Genomic DNA, 18,368 nt, shown 5'->3' with positions numbered 1-18,368 from the left:
TAGAACCTAAGCTGCCTAAGAGGGTGTAAAAGTGTTATGGACTGGGGGTCCCAGTGAAGTCAGACAAACACATATCTTGGAAAGAGTTGAATGAAAGGAGTGTGATCAGAAAGTGGAATAATGGGGAACCTGAGTGGCTCTGCGGGTTTAGCCTCTGCCTTTGGCTCAGGTCATGATCTCAGGGTCCTGGGATCGAGCCCCACATCAGGCTCTCTGTCCGGTGGGGAGCCTGCTTCCTCCTCTCTCTCTGCCTGCCTCTCTGCCTACTTGTGATCTCTGTCAAATAAATGAATAAAATCTTTTTTTAAAAGGTGGAGGGGTGCCTGGGTGGCTCAGTGGGTTAAGCCTCTGCCTTCGGCTCAGGTCATGATCTCAGGGTCCTGGGATCGAGTCCCGCATCAGGCCCTCTGCTCAGCGGGGAGCCTGCTTCCCTCTCTCTCTCTGCCTGCCTCTCTGTCTACTTGTGATCTCTCTCTGTCAAATAAATAAATAAAATCTTTAAAAAAAAAAAAAAGGTGGAATAATGAAGTTTGAGTAGTGAGGTTTGTGAAGTAGTGAGTTGTGAGTAGTGAAGTTTGCCATGTGATGGCAAGGCCCAGGGCGTAGCCATGGGATTGGGTGGCTGGAGGGAAATACAGGACAGTCAAGATGTTGACTTGGCCAGCCCCTCTAGATGATGGCAGGATTTGAGGAGGGAAAAGGATGCTTGTGAGCTAGGTACCAAAGCCCTGGATGAATTAAGTACGTTGTTCTGGAGTCTGTAGGCGATGATATAAATATGAGGTGGGGTAATGGTCAATAGAGCAGAGTGGCGTGAGCCTCAAAGTTGTAAGGGTTTTTACAGGAAAGAAGTAGAAGAAGGAACTGGGTTGGGCTTTGATGAGCAGACACAACCCCCGCCCCCGCTGCCAGTCCTGAGAACTTTGGGGCATGAGAGTATAAGCAACCTCCACCAGGGAGGGCTCTGTGTAAGTGGCACCTGGTGTAGAGCCAACTTTGGGGGCAGGCTGAGAGGAGGCAGAGCAGCTGTGGAGAAGCTAAGGGTGGAGGAACCTGCTGGCGGGGAACAAAGGCTCTTGAGGGCAGAGTAAGAAGGCTGAGAAGGAGGGCGCCTGGGTGGCTCAGTGGGTTAAGACTCTGCCTTCGGCTCAGGTCATGATCCCAGAATCCTGGGATTGAGTCCCGCATCAGGCTTTATGCTTGACAGGGAGCCTGCTTCCTCCTCTCTCTCTCTCTCTGCCTGCCTCTCTGCCTACTTGTGATCTCTCTCTGTCAAATGAATAAATAAAATCTTTGGGGAAAAAAAAAAAAAGAAGGCTGAGAAGGAAAGAAGGGTAGGAAATCAGGTCAGGGAGGGTGAAGCACAGAGCAGTGCAGGGCTGAGGAGAATGTGGGTAGAAAGGTGATGGTTGACCTAGAGAGTTAACATTTTGTGGGGAGAGCGCAGAAGTGATCTGAGAGGAAAAGTGGGGTCTGGGTAGAGAGTGAGGGTAGGTCTGAGGAGACGATGAAGGCAGAGGGCGTTGTCAGAGGAAGGTGGGGGAAAGGTGGTCTCTGGGGAGAGGATGGAGGGAAAGGCAACTGTGAGGAAAAAATGGGGCACCTGGAGTCTGTAGGGAAGTGATGGGTGGCTGGAAGGATCTCAGAAGAAAGTACGAGGGGGGAAGCAGAAGGAAGGGAATCTATGAGAAGAAAGTGACCATTTGTAGCATATATACCCTGAGGGCAGAAGTAAAGGCCAAGACACCCTGTCACTGAGCCTGAGGTCAGAAGGAGAATGTTTCTTTCCCTGTCTCTCTTTCCACATGTGGAGCTGAGAGTGAGGAGTTGGGGTGGGAGCCCGAAGAGAAGGCCTCTGTCCTGTTCTGCAGGTGGAGCCTGCAGGAACTGGGGACAGTGACAGCCTTGTCTCTGAGGCCATTCGGGGACAGGGAGCCAGGCTGGCAGCCCATGCCCTGGAGGCTTCTTGCTTTTAGAAATGTGTCTTTGATTTAGGGGGGAAAAAAGCCCTATGAGAAATTTTATTTAGCAACGAGATCAAGTGACCTTTTGGTTTTTAATACCTCTTCTCGCTTGTCACTAAAGACTTTTGACTTTAGTACAATAGCCAGGGTTTTTGAGATTTTGTGATTTTAGTTTCCCTGCGTGAGGAAGAGCCATTTGTCTGCTATAGAAATGATTTATGGATGAGTCCAGATTTATTCATCACCTTTGAAAATGGAGAGGAAATTAAAAACAAAGAGTCCACTCCGGGCTGAAGACAAAGTAGGTTTGTGGTCCTTTCAGAAGACTTTGCCAAGGTTAAAAGGCCACAAACAAACCAATTTGGACCACGGTTCCTAATCTGGATTTTAATTTCATGTGCTTTGATTTTTCAGGCCATTTTCTCTCCAAGGTAAAATAATGACTATTTTAATTGGCTGCCACTTACAAGAGAGATTCCAATAAGCATGATGGCGTACGTATATTTTTCTCTGGCATTCCGTGTGTGCTCCAGTTCTTATGATCAAGCTGGTGAGGCCGACTTTTACTGCACGCTGCATGCCATGATCAGTTGACTATAAATTAAATCCCCTTTTCCAAAAGCCATTTTCCATTAGTGCTAATTTGTTTGCTTCTCATTTCCACTGATCATTAGAGTCTCTGGTTGTGAGCACCAAATTGGAAATAATTTCCTTGACATTTCAAAAAAAAAATTTCCCTCCTTCTTGAATGCCATTTGGCTGCAGCTAAAGAACATTATGGTTTGCAGAGGAACAGTTCACTCCAATTACAATTTAACTGACCGTTCATGGCACTGAATGCCTGTCCTTAGTGTCCAGAGATGACACCGTTGCTGACATTGCTATTTTCTGTCATAGCTGTAAAATGCCTCATAGACTTTGCACCGGCCTTCTTGGATGGAGATTCTGCCACTGCACATGGCGGCTTTGGGAAGTTGGTAGTTTTATGGACCTACATATCGTGGACATTCAGATATAACCATCCAAACAGGAGCTGGCTGATTCCTTCATTCAGTCACCCAGCATGCGTTTATTAAACATCTATTTTGTGCCAAGTATTATGCCAGACCCTGGAGACGCAAAGATAGAGAAGACCAACCCCTGCCCTTGAGGAACTCACACTCCAGTGGGATGGAGGGTTAAGTTTTACAGCAGAGTAGGGGAAGAGATGGCATAGGTGGGACCACAGAACCAACAGCCCCCAGTTACCTTGGGGAATCAGCCAAAGGGCAAAAAGGAAGCTGGCCATTCTTTTTTTTCTTTTTTTTTTTTTAAGATTTTATTTATTTTATTTGACAGACAGAGATCACAAGTAGGTGGGGAGGCAGGCAGAGAGAGAGAAAGGAAGAAGCAGGCTCCCTGCCAAGCAGAGAGCCCGATGCGGGGCTCGATCCCAGTACCCTAGGATCATGACCCGAGCCAAAGGCAGAGGCTTTAACCCACTGAGCCATCCAGGCGCCCCAAAGCTGGCCATTCTTGTTGGTAGAGCAACAGTGAGATCCACAGGGCCCTGGAAGGGGCCAGGCAGTTGAGATGTGAGATGCAGTTAGCCTGGGCCCAAGTCTGAAGGGCCTCGTGTGCCACACGGTGTTTAGACTTTATCCTGTAGGCCAGTGGGAGAAATTGGGTGGTGAAGAAGGGAGGAAGGATAGGAGCTTGAGGGAAAGGCATTCAAGGAAGGTGTTATTTATGTATTGATTTTGGTTGGTGAAGATTGAGCAGGTGTTTAAGGAGAGTCAGAAAGATGGAAGCTGGAGGGGCAGACTCATGTACAGGGAAGGGCTGGGTGCTGACCTAGTAGGGTATAGAAGGGAGGTGTACCTCATGGGCCCTATGTACTCTGTGAGGCAGAGAGCCAGTCAGCTGGGCATCCTTGATTCCTCCCCCACTTTCATCCTCCACTGCCAGTCTTCAGGTCCTGCTGCTTCTCCCTTCTCCAGAAATGTGTGGCATTTGTGCTTCTTTCCAGCCTTACTGTCACCAGAATCTTTTGCCAAGATTAGGGGAACAGCCTCCTAACTGGTGCCCCACTTCCAGCCTTGCACCCTTACGGTCATCTTTCTACACTGCGGTCAAGAGGATATTTCTAAAGATTTTATTTATTTATTTATTTATTTATTTATTTATTTATTTATTTGACAGACAAAGATCACAAGTAGGCAGAGAGGCAGGCAGAGAAAGAGGGGGAAGCAGGCTTCCTGCTGAGCAGTGAGCCCCACGCGGGGCTCGATCCCAGCACCCTGAGATCATGACCTGAGCTGAAGGCAGAGGCCTTAACCCACTGAGCCACCCAGGACATTTCTAAAACAAACTCTCTTCTGGTCAGCCTTGACTTAAAACCCTTCGGTACCTTCACATGGCCCTGGGGATCGTATGCAGACCCTGCAGCACAGCCCGCACAGCCCTTCACTCTCTGGCCTCTGCCTGTTGTCACAGTTTTATCCTTTGCCATTTCTCCCCTCAGACTGTCCTTCAGCTGTTCTGAGCAAACTCAGCCATGAAAATAGGAGCTCAGCTTTATGTGAGGTGGTCTGTTGGCCCCGTGAGGTATTACCACCTCTCCTCAGGCAAGAGAACAGAAGCCTAGAGAGGTTAAGTACTTTATGTCAGGTCACACAGCTGGGAGGTGTGCCATTTACAGAGAGATTTTAATAAGCATGATGGCATACGTATATGTATGGCAATCGTGGAGCTCTGATGTCTGTGTTCCTAACCACAGTCCTATACTGTCCCCCACTTGCAATCCTTTAAATATAGCTTACAGTCTCTCCTCTCTATAAGCCTTTGCATATTTTATTTCCTCTACCTGAAAGACAGTTTCATCACCTCTTCACTTGGCTGGCTGCAGATCCCCACTTGGCCTGGTTGGCGTCTCTTCTGGAATGCCTTCCAGAGCAGCCACTACTTCACTCCCCCACCCATGGCTGGGTTCAATGTCCCTTGTTCACATTCCCACAGTGTCCCGTGCTTACCCCCGTAGTAGTACTTAGCATGCTGTTGACACTGAAGAGTCTAGAGGACTCTATGCCGCCTCCAAATCGTGTCTTTTTCACATGCATAGCGTAAGGATGGGACACACTTGCCTGCCACTATTTGTGGAATTTCATGTTTAATGGAATTGCTGACAGTGAGATTGGAGGTCAGGCAGAGAGACTCCTAATTGTGTTTGAGGCAACTTACTGAGGCCTTCATGCAATGCGACAGGACCAGAGGCCCAAGATGGGGAGGAGGGAGGCTGCTGCCAGAAACGCAGGCCAGCCAAGAGAAGAGGTCAGGGTGCGGGGGCATCAGGAGGAATGCCTGTGGCAGCAGCAGGACAAGTGAGCAAAAGATTGACCTGTCCTCACAGAACTGAGCAATGAGGAGGTTAGAGACGCTGGGTGAAGTGAAGGGAGTGGAGTGAGGGGGATGGGTGGCATGGGAGGGAGAAGCCAAATCACAGTGTGTTGAAGGGAGACTGGTCAGTGGGGGAACAGGAAAGAGTGTGTAGAAGGTTTTTAAGAACGTTTGCTGTGAAGTGAGAGAACCAGAGAGACGACTGGAGGGGGATGTGGGGTTGAGGGAAGTGCGGTTTGTTTTCATTTTTCACTTGTTTTTGTTTTAGGCGATATACGAATTAAGTTTGTTATCGAGAAGAATGCCTAAATAAAAAGAATGGTTGAGGACACAGAAGAGGAGGGAGCAGTGGCTAGAGTGAGGGCCCTAAGGAGGCAGGATGGATGAATGGAGAGCCCCAGGAGGGGGGAAGGAAGACGGGAGGACAGGTGTGGGAACAGATCACATGGGAAGAATGAAGAGGACTGTGAGAACATTCTTGCCTCTTGGCTTTTTGTTAAACCCAGGAGTAGATGGAAGGGTAAGGAGCTGGGGATCTCAGACGTCACAGGCAAGTCACAGCATTGACCGTGTAGCTCGTGAGTGTGAATGCTGGCTTGGTTGGAAGTGCAGGTTCAAGGTCACCGGAGTCTAGATTTTGTGCCTCTCCTACATGCTCCAACACATCCTGGGATTTGCCCCATCAGAGCACTTTTCACTTTTCATTAAAATCGCCAGGTTGCCTTTCTCTCCACCGGCCACTCTTGGAAGCATCTTGAGGCCAAAGACTATGTCATGTTAACCAGTCCCACTCAAGCCATGCTTGGCTAGGACTTGGAACCCAGGACATTTGTTTAATTCATTACCATGTGGGGTTAAGGAAATTAAAATGCTCATTATGAGCACAGTGCAACAGATGTGGAGCACCCATTATGATGCTGGACCTCCAGATTGCAAAGATGGAAACTGTGGATACTGAAACCACCCGGCCGCGTTTAGGGGAGCAGGAAGACGGGGGTGCCCAAACCGTCGTTAGCGTGAGGGAGAGGCCTGTAAATGAGCACCAAGGCGCAGCAGAGGGGGGAGGACAGGAGGCTTGAGCTAGAGGAAAAGAAATGATTTGACATGGGGAATTTAGAAATCGGTTTGTGAAGCCTGGAAACGCTGGCAGCCACCTTTTAATTCCCACTGGAAGCCGTGACAAGGGGTGGGGGCTGGGGGTGTGGGGATTGCAGTGAACGGAGGTCAGATTTCAGTTGTAGACAGAAGTTCTCTGGGCTGAGATGTTTGAAACTCTATCTTGAGGGTAATGAGGAAGAGCTGAAGAGTCTGAAGCAGGGAATTCTGTCAAATTTGCATTTTAAAAAGATTTATTTATTTGAGAACACACACACACAAACATGGGGGAGGGACAGCCCGAGGGAGAGAATCTCAAGCCGACTCCGGCTGAGCACAGAGCCTGACGTGGGGCTCCATCCCAGGACCCTGAGATCATGACCTGAGCCAAAATCAAGAGTCAGATGCTTAACCAACTGAGCCACCCAGGCACCCCAGGGACTTAGGATTTGAAGAGTGTCTGAAATATAAGGAGGAAGACTTCAGATACAGGCATCTGGACCTCAGGAGGAAGGCCCAGGCTGACAGAATGGGTTTAGGAGTCCTGAAGCCTGCACTATAATACAAAGGGGTGGGAGTGAAAATTATAAGTATGAGAAGACAACTGAGAATAGAACGGAGCTGCAAAGGAGCCTGAAGAGAATCCAGTGAGGGACAGAACCAAGAGAGAGTGAGGTCGGGAGAGAAATGTTCAGAGTCATCCACAATCCATCAGAGGCCAAGCAAGATGGGACTGCAAGTTAGCCACAGAATCTGACAACAAGAGGTTATGGGTGACATTTTGGAACACAAGGGAGAGCAGAATCACTGCTTTGGGTTTAATGGAGAAAACCTGCACTCTGGAGTTTTACACAATCTGAGTGCAATTTCTGTTTCCACCCCTGAGACCTTCAATAAATGAGCAAACCTCCGTAAACCTTGGTTTTTACATCTGAAAACTGGGGATAATTATAACTACCTCCTCGGGAACTTAAGAAGATTAAAACAAATAATGTCCTTAAAATATATTCTATGTGACTAGCTCTTAGAAACACTAAAAAACATTAGTTTCTCCTGCCATCATTCCATCTCTCCTCCCTGCACCATGAAAGACACATAATGTGTCCCCTTATATTTGGTAGTCAAAAAGAAGCTCAGATACAAAATTTACCCCAGCAACTCCCTCCTGAAATTGGGACATTTCTTTCCTTTTCCCACTGTTTTCTTCTTCTTAATTCTTTTTAAAATTATACTTACTGGTTGTTTGGGTTTTGGGGGGGATAGGTTTGTAATCTTCATCAAGTCTTATTTTGTGGATGAAAGACCTAAATGTGAGACAGGAATCCATCAAAATCCTAGAGAACACAAACAGCAACCTCTTTGACTTCAGCCATAGCAACTTCCTGCTAGGCATGTCTCCAAAAGTATGGGAAACAAAGGCAAAATCGAATTATTGGGACTCCATCAAGATTAAAAAGCTTTTGCACAGCAAAGGAAACAGTTGACAAAACCAAAAGACAACTGACAGAATGGGAGAAGGTATTTGCAAATGTCTTATCAGATAAAGGGCTAGTATCCAAAATCTATAAAGCACTTATCAAGCTCAACACCCAAAGAACAAATAATCTGGTCAGAAAATGGGCAGAAGACATAAACAGACATTTCTTTTAATAAGACATACAAATGGCCAACAGACACATGAAAAAGTGCTCAACATGACGTATCAGGGAAATATAAATCAAAACCACAGTGAGATACCCCTCCGACTGGTCAGTCAGAAACAGCTAAAATTAACAAGTCAGGAAACAACGGATGTTGGTAAGGATGCGAAGAAAGGGGAACCCTCCTACACTGTTGGTGGGAATGCAAGCTGGTGCAGCCACTCTGGAAAACAGTATGGAGGATCCTCAAGAAGTTAAAAATAGGCCACCTTACAACCCAGCAATTGCATTACTAGGTATTTACCCCAAAGATATAAATGTAGTGATCCGAAGGGGCATCTGTACCCCAATGTCCATAGCAGCAATGTCCACAATACCTAAACTATGGAAAGAGCTCAGCTGTCCATTGACAGATGAATGGATAAAGAAGATGTGGTATATATATACAGTGGAATACTATGCAGCCATCAAGAAATGAAATCTTGCCATTTGCAATGACGTGGATAGAACCTAGAAGGTATTATGCTAAGTGAAATAAGTCAATCAGAAAAAGACAATTATATGATTTCACTTATATAGAGAATTTAAAAAACAAAACAGAGGCACATAGGGGAAGAGAAGGAAAAATAAGACAAAACCAGAGAGGGAGACAAACCAGAAGAAACTTTCAACTGGTTTCAACAAACTGAGGGTTGCTGGAGGGGAGGGCGGTGGGGGGATGGGGCGGGCAACTGGGTACAGGCATTAAGGGCATGTGATAAATTGAGCACTGGATTTTTACGTACAACTGATAAATCACTGAACTCTGACTGAAACTAATAATACAATATATGTTAATTAATTGAATTTAAATAAAATTTTTAAAAGTCTTATTTTGAAGAAAAGTTGAAATAAAAATAAAGAAGTGGCTGGAGACTCTTGACTAAACATAACTGTGGTCCTTATCTCCCCTCCCTCTCCAAACCTCCCTGACCTAACACTAAAGAAGTATAGAAAGGCAGGGCGCCTGGTGGCTCAGTTAGTTAAGCCTCTGACTCGGTTTCTGCTCAGGTCATGATCTCAGGGTCGTGAGATTGAGGCCCCTTCAGGCTTAAGTTTGTCTCTCCATCTCTGCCCTCCCCCACCTCTAAAAAAATAAATAAAACTTTAAAAAAATAAACAAACATAGGGGCATGTGGGTAGCTCTGTCGGTTAATTGTCAGCCTTTGGCTGGGGTCATGATCCCAGGGTCCTGCTTCTCCCTCTCCTGTCTCCCTACTTATGTTCTCTCTCTCTCTCTCTCTAAAATAAATAAATCTCTTTTTTTAAGATTTTATTTTTATTCATTTGACACAGAGAGAGAGATCACAAGTAGGCAGAGAGGCAGGTGGGGCGGGGAGCAGGCTTCCTGCTGAGCAGAGAGCCCGATGCGGGGCTCGATCCCAGAACCCTGAGATCATGACCTGAGCTGAAGGCAGAGGCTTAACCCACTGAGCCACCCAGGCACCCCTAAATAAATCTTTTTTTTTTAAGACTTTATTTATTTCACAGACAGAGATAAGCAGAGAGGCAGGCAGAGAGAGAGAAACAGGCTCCCTGCTGAGCAGAGAGCCCGATGTGGGGCTCGATCCCAGGACTCTGGGATCATGACCCGAACCGAAGGCAGAGGCTTTAACCCACTGAGCCACCCAGGCGCCCCTAAATAAATCTTTTTTAAAAGAAATACAGAAAGGTATTAAGTCACAAAAGTTCAGAGAAGGAGGCAACACCAGATAAAATCTGGGCAAAAAGGTAGAAGGCAAGTGGGAAGGCAAGTGGCTTGCCTTGAAACATGCTAAGAAATTACAAACTAAGTGCCCACAAGGGGAGATTACCATCGAGAAGCAAGTCAGTTCACCCATTTTAATCTCTATAAAGCTTAGTGCCTTGGAGACCCGAGTTAACCCAGGTTAGACATGAGGTAAGGGGCTAAACACAGGGGGACTTGCTGAAGTCAGTATGCAGAGCCCTTTGTCCCCTCCTCAAAAGCCACATGCCCACTCTAAACTCTCATGCTGCATAAGGAGGAAGGAAATTGAATTCTGGAGGCCTTCATACCCAGAGACCTCAGGCATAGTTTGAAAGGCAGGGATGAGAAATAGGAGAGAAAACTGAGTGATGGCAGGAAACCCTACACCCTGTGTGGTGGCAGCCCTGCTCCTCCCCCACCTCCACTCCCAGGATGCCACATGCCAGGCATCTAGCACCCCCAACCCTCTCACCGCACCCCACCCCTGGAAAGTAGAGAAGTCCTGAAAGACCCCCAGGAGGCAGGAAAAGCCCTCCACCGAGTGACATTTATGTATTCGTCCATGAAAAGACTAGTCATTGCCTGATAAAGAAATTTCCAAAACCCAAAGGACACAGCACCTGCTCGAAAGAGCCCACCAAGGGCCCAGAACACTAACTGAAAAAGACCTGCGGGCGCCTGGGTGGCTCAGTGGGTTAAGCCACTGCCTTCGGCTAGGGTCATGATCTCAGGGTCCTGGGATCGAGTCCCGCATCGGGCTCTTAGCTCAGCAGGGAGCCTGCTTCTCTCTCTGCCTCTGCCTGCCACTCTGCCTGCTTGTGCCTTCTTTCTCTCTCTCTCTCTGACAAATAAATAAAATCTTAAAAAAAAAAAAGAAAGAAAGAAAGAAAAGGATAAGATAGGGAAGATCCAAGGAAATGTCAGGGGCCATCATGGGGAGCGCCCAGCTGGACGTTTCCCACCCTCCATGTCCTAGAATTGCTGGGCGTGTCTCTGATAGCCTTCAAATTTTGATCCTAGAAAGAGCCCACCCATGGCAGCAGGGGGTGGAGGGTGGGGGACAGCTGGGTGGGCACAGGGTGCTTTCCTGCCTTATAAAGCTAATGGTGGTGTTTCAACTCCTCTTCCTTTGGGTCCAGAACAACCACTCATCCCTATTTTCTTGAGGATGGTTTGGCTGTTGAAGGTGGCCATGGCCTCTGAAAGTTATTCTCAGACTTAGGCTATAATGTCATTCGCAGTGATTGATGTTTGATCCTAGGAGGGATTTTGGTCATTTTTGTGTTTACGTTGATCCACAGTCTTTCACCTGGCTGTTAAGGCTGACAGGATTTCGTGGCTGTCTCTATCCCCAAGGCTACGTGGACGCCCTTCCCAGGAGCACATACCCAGTGTCCTCTGGGGACTAGTGGAGGTTGGTGTGTACGTATGTCTGTCTCCGTGGACCTCAGATTATTGCTTCCTAATAAAATTCTGATAGCTGGGCCCCATCAATATCTCAAATACATGTGAGGAAACGTTAATTTAGAATCAATTTTAGGATGTTTCAGACTGTAAAGTCCTTTTAACTAGATCTCTGGCAAAGATGTAGAAGCACTTTATGGGACTGTAAATTTCATGTTGAACAGTCTTCGTGAAATACACATCTCCCCTACACACAAGCTGTTCTCTCCATATCAATCATGGCCCCTGCAAGTAATGTTTCACAAATATTCTGTAAATCACAGAAAACCCCATGATAATGTGAAATATGACTTTCACTTGTCTGTTAGACAAAAGAATCACACATGCCTCTCTCCCATCAGCACTAACATTTGTTATGGATAATAACACTTTCAATCACAACTATTTTTGGAAAACGGGTTTATTTTAAACCTTCCCTCCCCCACTGAAAACACTCTCCCAAGGACACAGACTCCTACAAACCACAGCCCATTAATCCAACTATGGAATGGAAACTTTTTCTTCTTACTAACTTTTTTTTTAAGTTGTTTTTAAGAGAGTTTGTATAAAAGCCCAAGGTACAAGGTTAAGGAGCATTTTTCCTCAGCTGATGAGTATGAGAAGGGCCAGGTCTCTAAAGACCCCCAAATCTCTGGCCCTGGGTGAAGCAAGGGGTGAAAGGGACCCAGGTTTTTAGCAAGCACCTTCATTTCAGCTGGTTCTTTAGTTGCTGGCATCCTCAGAGGATCCAAGGAGCTAAAACATTAGCTCTTAAAGGTGAAGTAGACATTTACCACCTTGATTTTTTTAAAAAAAGATTTTATTTATTTATTTGACAGAGAGAGAAATCACAAGTAGACAGAGCAGTAGGCAGAGAGAGAGGGGGAAGCAGGCTTCCCGCTGAGCAGAGAGCCCAATGTGGGGCTCGATCCCAAGACCCTGAGATCATGACCTGAGCTGAAGGTAGAGGCTTAACCCGCTGAGCCACCCAGGCGCCCCTACCACCTTGATATTCTTAACGCCATTACAACACAGCTAAATCCTCTCTGTTCAAGTAGGAAATGATCAGTTCTAGAGGTGTATTTTGAATGTCACAACATCTACGTGGGTGACAGAGGCTCACCCCACCTCCAGCCGATTGTTGGAAAAGCAAAACCCAGAGAGTAACCTGTGGGACTTGCACGGTTCTGAATATTAGGAGACCTGTCTGTTTTCCGTCCCTCTGTAGCCATCTTGAGGACTGACTGGCCATGACCTCTATAAGGAGCAGGCAGCAATTAGCCGCCTCTTGAGTTTTCTACAGGACTGGGACAACGCTGGCAAAGTCGCAAGGAGTCACATCCTTGACAATTTCATCAAGACCAACCAAGGCAAGACCTCTCCTGAACTGGAGCAGGAGTTTTCCCAGGGAGCCAGCTTGTTCCTGGTTCGCCTGACGACCTGGCTGAGACTCATGTATCCTTTGCTGAACAGAAATAAGTTGGGCAATCGTCAAAGGAGACAAGGAATGAAGATTATTGGGACAACTTTTCTCTTGATTCTCCCTAAAACTATAGATCAGGACATCTGGTGACCAAAGTAGCATCCACAAAGTCAAGCACTCCCTCCCTTCCTGTCTTCCTTCCCTATAGGTGTATCCTCATTTTCACCCTTCTCCCGTCAGATTTGATGCGGGTATTCCTTCTCTCTGGGGTTAATCCTCTCCCTGTCCTCAGGGTCTTTATTCTTTCTCTCTGATGGCCTTCCCTTTTGCCTCCCTACCAACTTTTTCACCGGCATTTACATACGCTCAAATCTCTTCCACCTTAAAAAAATTATATTAAATCCCCATCTCAACCACTATTCCACCTAGTTCCTGCCCTTCATGGTAAAGCTTCTTGAAAAGGTTATTGACTTTTCCTGTCTACGCTGCTTCACCTCCCTTTTCTCCTCCACCCCCTGCAATCTGACTTCTGTCCCCTTCACTGATGCAGGTCTTGCCAAGGTTACCGCTGTTGTTCTAATTGCAAAACCCAGTGACTGCATCCTCAGTCATTCCACATGACCTCCCAGCAGCATTTGTCAACCATTACCACTTGTCAAAAAACTCTTCCCTGAAACTAACATAATGTTATATGTCAATTAAACTTCAATAAGAAGAAAAAAAGAGAGAGAGAGAAAGAAAGAAAAGAAGGGGGGGGGAAAGCACATACAGATCATCACAAAAACAAAAAACTACCTACTCTTCCCTTGGTTTCTGTGAGGCCAATTCTCTTGGTTTTCTCCTTTATTTCGGTCCGTTCCTCTTTTGCTTCAGCCATCCCTGAAATGTGGATCTCCCTTGGGACTCCCCATCCACATCCCTCTCCCTCAGTGACCTAATCTATCGTGATGATGTCAGCACCACTCCAGGTTGAGGACTCTCAGTTGTGTACCCCTACCCACATTTCTCTCTGGAATCTGAGTTCTATACCTATTCATCCAACAACCATCTCCACTTCCACCCCACACAGTGACTCTTATTTTCTGGCTTGGAAAACTGGGTGAATGGGGTACCATTATGTGGGAAGAGAAAAGGAGTTGGGGTAGATAAGTCTGGCTTGGGACATGTTGTGTTGGAGGTGTCCATGCTCAGGGGTCCCAGAGAGAGATTGGGGTTGAAGACAGATTTGAAAATTTAGGTTATGCATACATTTCAGGATATTCCTGCTCTGTGTGCCTACAGCATTCCATGGATCATCTCAGATCCTTTTTTTCCCCCTAAGACTTTACTTTTTAATAATCTCTACACCCAGTGTGGGGCTTGAACTCACAACCCTGAGATCAAGAGTCACACGCTCCACTGACTAAGCCAGCCAGGTGCCCCTCAGATCCTTTTATTATATATTGTTCTCCTTGTCTGAACTTTCTCCTTTCCTCTAAGCCTACTCCTTATTTGACTAATTCTTACTCCATCATTCAGACCTCAGTCTAAACATCCCTTCCTCAGGAAGCCTTTTCTGAGACCTAAACTAACCTTGGTTCCCCTGTTACATATCCTTATGGAAGCCCCTCTGTCTTAATCACTATAACATTGTGTTTATACCTGCTTAATATTGGGGCACATGGGTAGCTCAGTCGATTAAGCGTCCGACTCTTAATTTCAGTTCAGATCATGATCTCAGGGTTCTAAAATTGAGCCCTGTGTCAGGTTCCATGCACTCAGCAGGAATCTGCTTGGGATTTTCTCTCTCCTTCTCCCTCTGCCCCTCCTCCCACCCCTGTGTGCTCTTGTGCATGCACGTGCTCTCTCTCAAATAAATAAATAGCTCTTTTTTTTCTTTTTTAAAGATTTTATTTATTTATTTGACAGACAGAGATCACAAGTAGGCAGAGAGGCAGGCAGAGACAGAGAGAGGAGGAAGCAGGCTCCCTGCAGAGCAGAGATCCTGATGTGGGGCTCGATCCCAGGACACCTGGGATCATGACCCGAGCCGAAGGCAGAGGCTTTAACCCACTGAGCCACCCAGGCACCCCAATAAATAGCTCTTTTAAAAAATATCTTGGGCACCTGGGTGGCACAGTTGGTTAAGTGCCTGAGTCTTGGTTTAGTCTCAGGTCATGATTTCAGGTTTGGGAGATGGAGTCCCACGTCTGGCTCCACACTCAGCACAGTCTGCTTAAAATTTCTCTCTCCCTCTTCCTCTCCCTCTGCCTCTCCCCTCACCTATCTCTCTCTTTCTCTCTCTCTCTCTCGCAAATAATAAATAAGTCTTTTTTAAAAATCTCTCTTCCCCACTGGGTTAGGGGCTCTTTGAGGGCAGGAATCACTTCTGTTCTCTTCATCTCTACATTCCTAATTCCCAGGATCATGCCTAACACATAAGGGGTACGTACTACATGTTTGTTCAGTAAAGGAAGGAGTGAACCAGAACCTGCAGCTGGGCAGAACTAAAGGCTTCAGTAACCACAGCTCTGTTTTTCTCACAAAGTCATCAATAAAATTTCTAATCAGACTCAGGCCCAGAACAGGCCAAGGGGCATACCGCTGATAATGTCTCTAGGTTAACCCAATGTTCTCAGACATTAGTGTTCATAAAAGAGGTTTAAGTTGCAGATCACCAGTCTGCCTCCCCACCCTCAGCCCACTGTTCTGATGTAGTAGATTGAGGGAGGCTCCCTGGCATCTGTTTCTAATACGCACTTTGACGGGGGACCCTGATCCTTACTTATGTCCATCTACTTCCTGAGGAGATAGTCTCAGACAGGTGAATGACCTGTTCAGGTCTCAGATGAGTGAATGACCTGTCCAGGTCTCTCATGGTCCAAGGATGACACCTTGAGAAACATGAGCACCCATAATTTGGCTTCCACCTCACAACCTGTGACACTAACCTCCCCAAGGTTATCAGCAACCTCTTGGTCACCAGATCTAGACCACCCTCTGCCCTCCTCATCTTACTTGGCAGCATTCTCCATGTGACCTCAGGAGGAGGCAAGTGAGGCAGGGTTGTACAAGTACAGGGTCAAATCCCATCTTCAGTCAGAACTTTAATACTTTATTCATCATAGATTTTTTTTTGGTATTAATTTTGATTTTTTTTTAGTATTTTGATTTTTTTTATATTGTGCTATGGATCATTATTTGATCACTGAATGGTTTGAGGCCCCTCCCCTCAAAATGTCACAACTGAAACACGTGCCTCACTCACCTCCCCCTAGCCCCAGTCCTGCTTGACCACTGTCCTATGCTGTCCAGTCCCCAACCTTCTCCCATGGCCAGTTCTCAGTCTCTGTGGCAGGATCTTTCCTCCCCGCCCCTGAAGTGGTAGTGTCCTCTTCTTACTCAGTCATTGCCCTCACCACCCTCGGCACTGTCTCATCCTCCCCCATCTCCCAAGTGCCAGTAAGAACGCCCAGCGTTTACAAGACACTACGACATGCCATTGAATGAATGAAAGAACCGTGCTTTCAGACAACTGTTTGTTCACGCCCTACACCTGACACCATGCATAATTCCCTAACTTTTTGTGACCTTGTCATAAACAGAGAAAAGAGACCAGCTGAAGTGATGTCGTGTGTTACGTGAGTGACCCCCACGCCTCCTCCTCAGCCTTCGAGTTATGGTGGATCTGGAAGGAAAACAAATCAACATAACATCATTATGTCTTGTAAAATTGACTACCACCTAATCTCACATTAGCCTCAAACCCCTTTTTTAACCTCAGTAAAAAAAAAAACCTTAGTAAAACTAAGGATTTATTTATTATAATGACAAAAGTATTAGTTACCATTTATTGAGTCTTTTTATGCTCTAGGCACTGAGCTATGTGATGTACAAATCTCATCTCATTTGATCCTAACGCCAAGCCTAATAGGTGCTTGGCATTATTCCATTTTAGAAATAAGAGAGATGAGCTTTGGGGCTCCTGGGTGGCTCAGGCATTGGGCGTCTGCCTTCAGCTCAGGTCATGATCCCAGGGTTCTGGGATCGAGCCCCACATCCGGTGGGCAGGAAGACTGCTTATCTGTCTCCCACTCCCCCTGCTTGTGTTCCCTCTCTTGATCTCTCTCTCTGCCAAAGAAATAAAGTCTTTTTAAAAAAGAGAGAGAGAGAGACGAGCTTTGAAAGGTTGAGTAATTTCCTAGTGAATGGCAAAGATAAGGTCTGAAATGGGTCTGTCTGTCCCAAAGTCCATACACCATCCACTCTCCTTCACCACCTCCCTCCCCAGGGACAGGGCAGAGCCATAGTTCCACCTCCAACACCATCCTAGGAGATAATCTGCATAAATAGCCCCATACCCTCCATCTGTCTACATGCAGGAAGACCTGACAGGAAGAACTCAGACTCTGACCTAGATTGCTAGGCTCAAATCCCAGTTCCGTCAGTTAGCTTTGATACCTGGACAGGTCATTCACCTGTCTGAAATTGTTTCCTCAGGAAGTAGACGGATGTAGGACTAGCAGCTACCCCAGGGTGTGGTGAGGATTAAATGAGACAAGGCAGAGTGTCCCTGTGCCGGGCACGCGCTAAATGCTTAGTACTAGTTAGCGTCTGCTGATACTGTGGCAAACTTCTGGAACTAATTGCTCGAAACAATGGACCAGAAACATGTGTAATGAGTGATTGTGAAAGCCAGACTAGCGTGGGACAGAGGAAGAAGAGGTGACAAAGTTGGTGAGCCTGGCTGGTGACTGAGGAAAAGAGGGAGAAGGCAGGGAGGCAGGAACGGGGGCTCGTGGGGATCTGGGTAGAGGACAAGGTAGGAATACAGTGACTGCCCTGTGGTCTGATAACCTGGCCTCCAGCTGTCACGGCAACAGGCAGGGGAGCCTGGCTCCAGAGCAAACACTGTTTTTGCAGTAAAGAGCCTTTCCTAATGAGCCAATCTGTCTCCACTTCTATTGGCATCCTGGGAACCAGGGTGCAGCAGAGATAATTTGCCTCACGCGCCCTCCCCCGCAACAAAGCACCATTACCTCCAACCCATTACATTAGCCTTTATCAGTCTTGGAAGCTCTCAGTCATCCTCCATGAGCTGCAATAATTTCAGCTAATTTCTTAAGTGTTCTAAGAGCCTGTGATGTGTTATGAGCCTAGTAATTGTTGACTGGTTCCTTTTCTGTTGTGGGTTGATTTCATACCTTGTATCCGAGCTGATGCGTGCTCTGGGTGCTTTATTACAATGAAGCTTTTTGCAAGGCTCACATTAAAAAATAACACTAAATACGGAGGTTGTTTTAAATCAGAGTTTAATTTTTCCACCATCTCCCGTTGTTCTTATTAGGAAGGCACGCAATCCTTCATAAAGATAGTGACCTCCAGTGTAAAGCTTTGAGCAAGTACAAAATTGAGAATTAATGATGAAGCCGATTATTTTTAGAGAAGTCTAAAAATGAGGCATAAAGTAATGAACTGTGCTGAGACCCAAGGGTGCAATGGTCATGGCATAGAGAGGCTTGGAAAATTGACTAGGCTTTCTCCACACACCTTTTATTCATCAGAGCCTCCTTGTTCTGGAGGGGCCTGTCAGACCCCAGAAAAGCTTCCTGGGGACCCGGGAACAAGCCTGCTAGCACCCCACCCCTGTGGCCCCCACTGCGTGTTTGTTGCCACTTCCC

General features: G+C 46.6%; 1 protein-coding gene across 4 annotated transcripts in view; it reads left to right on the top strand.

Moving 5' to 3' along the window:
- ARMH1 (armadillo like helical domain containing 1) overlaps positions 1 to 18,368 on the top strand; it is a 54,127-nt gene that overhangs the window by 2,802 nt on the left and 32,957 nt on the right. For 3 of the 4 annotated variants that reach the window (XM_047725679.1, XM_047725682.1, XM_047725681.1), the window contains exon 2: positions 12,514 to 12,740. The gene's annotated coding sequence lies outside the window, so the exon portion shown is untranslated. Of the gene's footprint in view, positions 1 to 11,131; positions 11,257 to 12,513; positions 12,741 to 18,368 lie in introns of those variants that run through there. The other variant, XM_047725680.1, reaches the window with a different exon arrangement.

The sequence above is a fragment of the Lutra lutra genome, chromosome 4 (genome assembly GCF_902655055.1).
Source record: "Lutra lutra chromosome 4, mLutLut1.2, whole genome shotgun sequence".
NCBI classification, from domain to species: Eukaryota; Metazoa; Chordata; class Mammalia; order Carnivora; family Mustelidae; genus Lutra; species Lutra lutra.
This window is presented reverse-complemented; position numbering and strand designations above follow the sequence as displayed.